Source organism: Elephantulus edwardii, unplaced genomic scaffold (genome assembly GCF_000299155.1).
Source record: "Elephantulus edwardii isolate Elephantulus edwardi_28Jun2011 unplaced genomic scaffold, EleEdw1.0 scaffold00271, whole genome shotgun sequence".
In the NCBI taxonomy this organism is placed as follows: Eukaryota; Metazoa; Chordata; class Mammalia; order Macroscelidea; family Macroscelididae; genus Elephantulus; species Elephantulus edwardii.
The window spans coordinates 1,375,839-1,383,001 of record NW_006400021.1 but is presented as its reverse complement, the minus strand read 5'-3'; the positions used below and the strand labels follow the sequence as shown (position 1 = coordinate 1,383,001).

Genomic DNA, 7,163 nt, shown 5'->3' with positions numbered 1-7,163 from the left:
TCTTGTACATAGGGTCGCTATGAGTTGCAAGTGACTCGACGGCACATAACAACAATAACAATGTGAATGGACTAAATGCACCAATTAAGAGAAAAAGAGTTACAGGATGGATAAAAAAACAAAGACCATCAATATGTTGCTTGTAAGAGACACATCTGAAAAAGGAAAAGAAAGAGTAAAAATCAAAGGCTGGAAAAAAAAATATACCAAGCAAATAGCAACCTCAAAAAAGCAGAAGTGGCACTACTTATCTCTAATAAAACAGATTTCAGAATGAAAACCATCATTGAAGATAAGGAAGGGCTTTATATACTGATTAAAGGCACAATAGATCAAGAAGACATAACCTTGGTCAACATTTATGCACCAAATGATAGACCTGCAAAATACATGAAACAAATTTTAACCTAATTGAAGAGATAAATAGACAGCCCCACAATAGAGGTAGGAGATTTCAACACACCACAATCATAGGATAGGTCAACTCAAAAGAATCACAACAAAGATGCGGAAGATCTAAACCATACAATCAGCCAACTCAAACTTGTGGATATATTTAGAGTACTGCACTCTACATGAGTTCTTTGTTTTTCAAAGCAGTGTAGTATTCCACAGCTTCTGTAGACATTTGTTTGTTGATGGGCACTTAGGTAGTTTCCAACTCTTTGCTATTGTGAACAAAGCAGCAATAAACATGGGTGTACATATATCTGCTTGGTTGGCAGTTATGGTTTCTTTGGGGTATATTCCCACTAGTGGAATTGCTGGGTCAAATGACAATTCTATTTGAAACTTTTTGAGAAAGCGCCATACTGCCTTCCATAGTGGTTGCACCATTTTACACTCCCACCGACAGTGAATAAGAGTTCCAGTTTCTCTACAACCTTTCCAGCATTTGTTGTTTGCTGTTCTTTTAAATTTTACTATTCTTACTGGGATGAGATGTTGATTTCCTTGTTGAATTATGGGTTCTCAACTCTGTTCCATTGGTCTATGTGCCTAGGGACATTGTTGTTAAGGCCAGATGGATCTTGCCTGAAAGCAAAGACTACCAGAGGCATGTATATTTGTGGTTTTTTTTTTTTTTTAGACTATGCAAAGGCAATTGACTGTGTGGATCATAACAAATTGTGGTTAACATTGAGAGTAATGGGATCCCAGAACACTTGATTATGTGCTCATGTGAAACCTATACTTAGACTAGGAAGAAGTCTTCAGAACAGAGCAACGTAACACTGTGTGGTTCAAAACCAGGAAAGGGGTGTATCAGGAAAGTGTCCTTTCTCTGTACCTTTTCAATATATATGCAAAACAGACCATTTGGAAGGCTGGCTTTTATGAGGAGGACTGTGGCATAAGGATTGGAGGAAGACTCTCAAAAACCTGAGTTGTGTAAATAACACAACCTTGCTTGCTGAAACTGAGGAGAACCTGAAGTGTTTGCTGCAGAAAGTTAAGGACTCCAGTCTTCCATATAGATTGAAACTCAATATCAATTAAACAAAGATTCTCAACAATGGGCCAATTGACAGAACCCTGGTAGATGAAGAAATTGAGATTGTTAATAATTTTGGCTTGCTTGGTTCCACAATCAACACTCTTGACACCAGCAGTCAGAAAATCAAAAGACAAATTGAATTGGGGAAATTTGCAGTCAGGGATCTCAGTCTAAAGGCTAAGGTGAACCTGATCCAAACCATGGTCTTTGCAGTTACTTGCTATGCACCAGAAAATTGGACGATGACTAAATATGATAGAAGCTGGATGATGACTAAAGATGATAGAAGTGATGCCTTTAAATTGTGGTTCCGGAAAAGAGTATTAAATATATCATGGACTGCCAAGAGAACAAACAGATCTGTCCTGAAGAGGCTGAAACCAACTTGCTCCTTTGAGGCAAGGATTTTGAAGCTCTAGCTCTCATACTTTGGACATGTTTCCAGGAGAAACCAGTCCTGGACAACATGCTTGGAAGGGTGGAGGGACAGTGCAGGAGAGGAAGATCTAGGAGGAGATGGATTGACTCAGTGATGGGGGTAATGGGGATTTGTGTGGAGACAGTGAGATTGACTCAGGATAGGGCAGAGTTCAGAGTTACTTTGCACAGAGTCGTTGTGAGTTGCAGTTGAATCCATGGCACATAATAACAGGACTCTTTGTCATCTTTCCCGTTCCCCTGCAGTCACAGGCATGAAGGTCAAGCTTTACAGTTTCAGTGGGTACAAGTTCTACCCCAGACATGGGAGACGTTACACCACGACTAACAGGAAGGTGTTCCAGTTTCTTAATGTAAAATGCAAGTCAGTTCCATTTACTTGTTATTATGAATAACACAGCAAAAAGCATGGGTGTGCATACGTCTGTTTGAATTGTTACTCTGGTTTCTTTAGGGTGTATTTTCAGTAGTAGAATTACTAAGTCAAATGGAATTTCTATTTTCAACTTTTTAAGAAAGTGTCAGACCATCAATAAACTAATGGGTAAGGTGCCTTGTTCGTGCAGTAGGTAGCATGTCCGTTTCATAAACTAATGGACAGAAAAACTATAGTACATTCACACAATGAAATACTACACAGCTCTGAAAGAAAAACAATGAACTCATAAAACATTACACAACATGGGGGAGCCTGGAGGACATTATCCGGAGTGAAATATTTCAGTTACAAAAGGACAAACAGTGCATAACACAGCTGTTATAAATAGGACTGACATAGGGGAGTTGGGGAGAGAATGGGAAAAGAGTGGATAAATAATAAACACTATTGGAACAGATTAGGGGAAGAACTATCTGAAATGGCTATATAATTAGGCATTATATATATAACAACAATCTGGAAGAAGGGGAGCATTGTGGGTTGGGGTAGGTGGGAAGAAAAGAAAATGTACAACAATTAAAAAAAGAAAATGAGTCAGCATTCCTTCCAAAAGGGACTCATGGCAGATAAGTTGAACTGCCCTCTATAGAAGACAATCAGATGCAAAGACATTTGTATGCATCATAACAAGCTGTTGCTGACATTGAGAAGAAAGGGAATCCTAAAGTATTTAATTATGCTCATGCAGAACCTGGACCTGGAACAGGAGGCTATTGTGTGAACAGAGCAGGGAAACACTGTATGGTTTAAAATTGAGAAAGGAGTGCATCAAGGTTGTATTCTCTTTCTATACCTATTCAATCCGCATGCTGAGCAAATTATTTGAGAAGCTGGGTTCTAAAAAGACGAGTATGGCATCAGGATTGGAGGAAGATTCATTGATAACCTGCTTTATGCAGATGATACAACTTTGCTTGCTGAAAGTGAGGAGGATTTGAAGTACTTGTTGCAGAAGATTGAGGAATACAGCCTTGTATGTAGTGTGGATTATACCTCAATGTCAAGAAGACAAAGATTCTTACTACTTGACTGATAGACAACATCATGATAGATAGAGTGGAGACTGAAACTGTCAACAGCTTCATCTTTCTTGGACCACAATCAACATCTTTGATACCAGCAGTCAGGAGATAAGGAGACACATTGCACTAGGAAAATCTCCAATTAGGGACCTCTCCAAATTATTGAGTCATTATAATGATGTCAGTTTGAGGATTAAGGTGCATCTGATTCAGGTCATAGTCTTTCTGTTTACTAGCTATGCATCTGAGAGCTGGACAATGAATGAGGATGACAGAAAAAGAATTTATGCCTTTGAGTGTGGTGTTGGAGAAAGATCATTGAACATCTCATGGATGGCCAAAAGAACAAAAGATATGTCTTGGAGATGGTACATCCAGAGTGCTCTTTGGAGGCAAGAATGATGAAGCTTCACCTCACACACTTTGTGCATGTTGCTAGGAGGGGCTATTCCTTGGAGAGGGACATGATGCTGGAAAGAGTGAAGGGTCAGTAAAGAGAGGTAGACCCTCAACCAGGTGAATTGACATGGTGATGGCCACAATGGGGTCTTCTGTGTGAGGATGGTACAGGATAGAGCAGGGTTCAGATCATTAGTTCATACGGTTGCTGTGAGTCGAACTTGAGTCAATGGCACCTAACAACAACAACAAAAGTAGCAGCAACAGCAACAACAACAACATCAACTACAGAATAAAGCATAAAAAGGGCTAACTGGAAGAAATTCAGAAGAGAAGAACCTGCTGTGCAGTCAAATTCTAGAGGGCCATGACTGGTGCATCTCTAACTAATACAATGACCAAGAGGAATAAAAAATCTGAAGTTAGAAAGACCCAGTGAGAACTGGCTATTAGGGCTGCCAAGGAAGAAAAAAAAAAAAAAAAATTAAAAAATTTGGGGTTTCAAAAAAAAAAAAAAAAAAAAAAAAAAAAAAAAAAAAAAAAAAAAAAAAAAAAAAAAGGACCATACTGGCTTCTACTTAAGTTTCTACAAAAGCAGCACCTAAACAAAAAATTGTGAAACCTGTGAAAGTTTCTGCTTCCTGAATGAGCAGATATTGCTGACACATGAAACGGAAATAAAAATTCAAGTATAACTCCAAAACCAAAACCAAAACAACAACAACAAAAGGTTATAACTTAGATTGGCAATGTTGTTGTTAAATGCCATTGAGTCAGAGAGGACTCAAAGTGACTCTATGAATGAAAGTCCTGAACACTTGTATAACTTTCATTGTTTCTCCAAGTTCATAGAGTTTCGGGAGGCAAGCCGTTCCTGAAGTGGATGCCACTTGGATGCCTCCAAGCCTGTTTTAATCGGGGGAACTCCACCAAACACTGTCCACCATGGGTAACCAGTACCGTATTTGTCACATCAGCGTCACAGTGTTCAGCATCACAGCAATCACGAGTTACCTCTGTACAGAAAATAGGATACAATTTCTCACTCAAGACAGCTTCTGAAGTGTGCTCACAGGCCCTTCAACATCAGGCTGGTGTCACAAAGCTTTCTTAGTTCTGCCAATTACTGTGTCTCCTCATGTAGTCCTTCAGCAAGGTTGGGTAAAACTTCCTAGCTCAGGTTCTATGGGTAGCACTCCCAGGTTAACTCTATTCACATCTGGTCTCTGGTTCTCTGCTGTGGATGCTGCTGCTCTTCTGTAAGTACTGGTGTGACTGGCACAGGATCTCTAGTCCTGAAGGATGTGTGTTGCATTCCCCGCTGCTTCTTTGCTGGTAATGAGTCTAAATTATTGCCACTGACCTTGCCCAGTTCACACCTGGTGGAATGGTGAAACTGGCCAATCCTCTGCTGGAGAGACTGTTGCTATTAGGTGCCTTCGAGTTGACCCTCCCTATGAATAACAGTGACCCCATAGTGATCCTTTGAACAACAGATCTGAGCCCTGTCTTATACTGTGCCATCTTCACTCTTCCTGATACACCAGGGCCACTGTGACAGTCACTGCATCAATCCACCTGGTTGAGGTTCTTCCGGTCCCTCGTCTTTCCTCTGCCTTTCCAAGCATGATGTCCCTCTCCAAGGAATTGCTTTCTTAGCAACATGCCCAAAGTATGTGAGGTGAAGCTTTACCATCTTTGTCTCCCAAAAGCACTCTTGCTTCTCGCCAAACACCCCCAACACGTTGGTTAGGTGCGACGTGGAGGTTGGCCGGGTGGCCTATATCTCTTTTGGACCCCATGCTGGAAAAATGATCGTGACTGTAGACTAACGGGGTCCAGCCCCATTAGATCAAACAGTTCTGCTGAGAGAAGGGACAAGGATTAAATGAAGACACAGAGAGGCTACCAGCTGATGGCGGATAGCAGAACTTTATTCTTTAGACAAAGTATATATAGGATTTTAGTAGTACCTCTGCTGTAACAATCGCATTATCTCAAGATGCCAATTAGCTGGGCAATCATTAACATTTACCAACTTCAGCACAACACAAGGGTGTCTTCCAGAATACCTTATTGTGTACTTTAAGAAACAAATGGTTTCGGTTGATAAGGATACTACATCCTTTAAGGTTTAAGACATTTGGTCATTATTATTTTTTAACATCCTACTTCCTTGAGTTGTTTACTGCCAAGCAGATACTCCAGCCAAGATGGAGTTAGTTTTGCTGGTCTTATGGTACAGGGCTAATCTTGTTTTGCAAGTTAGCCTGGCTCCGACAGTAGATGTTATTGATCAGAACAGGGCTCTGGTTGCACTCAAGTAAAGAGGCAGGCTTTTCCTTTCAAATGCATGCAGTTCATCAGCTTCATCCTCAAGTTCCCACACATTTGACAAGCCTGGCAGAAGGCTGATATCAATAAAAAATGGGCAGCCACAAGATGGGCCAAGAAGATTGAAGTCTGAGAAAAGAAAGCCAAGATGACAGATTTTTGACCTCTTTAAAATCATGAAAGCAAAGAAAATGAGGAACAGATTAATAAAGTATGAAGTTAGGAAGCTTCAAAGGGCATCTCTTCTGAAAGCTTCTCCAGAAAAAGCAGCTGCTGCGAAGGGAGCTGTAGTAGCTGCTGCCAGTGCTGGGAAAGTGACACCCAAGAAGGTGACTTGTGAAGGCAAGAAAGGCTTCTGAGCAGAAGGCTGTGGACCAGAAAGAGAAAGCCCCTGTCCAGAAGGAGAGAAGGCTGCAGGCCAGAAGGCTGGACCTCCAAAAGCTCAGAAGGGTCTGAAAGTCCCAGCCCAGAAAACTCCTGCTCCAAAGGCATTGGGCAAGAAAGCCTAAGAGGTTGTTATAAAAGTAATAAAGTTTCTTTGTGACAAAAAAAGAAAAAAAAAAGCACTCTTGCTTTACTTTCTCCAGAACTTACTTGTTTGTTCTTTTGGCCGTCCATGGAATGGTCAGTACTTTTCTCCAACGCCACAGCTGAAATGCATCAATTTTTCCTGTCATCTTTACTCATTGTCTAGCTCTTCAATGCACAGCAAGTAACAAGAAAGACTATGGTCTGAATCAGACATACCTTAGGCCTCAAAGTGACATCATTGTTCCTCAATAGTTTAGAGAGGTCCTTGGCTGAAGACTTTCCCAGTGAAATACATCTCCTGATTTCCTGACTGCTGGTACCAAGGGTGTTGATTGCCAATCCAAGTAAGATGAAATTATTTACAGTTTTAATCTTTTCTTCATCTAACATGATGTTGTCTATTGGTCCAGTGGTAAGAATTTTTGTTTTCTTGACCTTGAGATGGAACCCATATTGAAGGCTCTGTTCTTTGAGCTTTCTCAACAAATGCTTCAAGTCCTTT

The 7,163-nt window shown here is 40.6% G+C and overlaps 1 pseudogene; it reads left to right on the top strand.

Moving 5' to 3' along the window:
• LOC102851793 overlaps nt 1-6,639 on the top strand; it is a 14,859-nt pseudogene extending 8,220 nt beyond the window's left edge.
• Nucleotides 6,640-7,163: the final 524 nt, after the last annotated feature.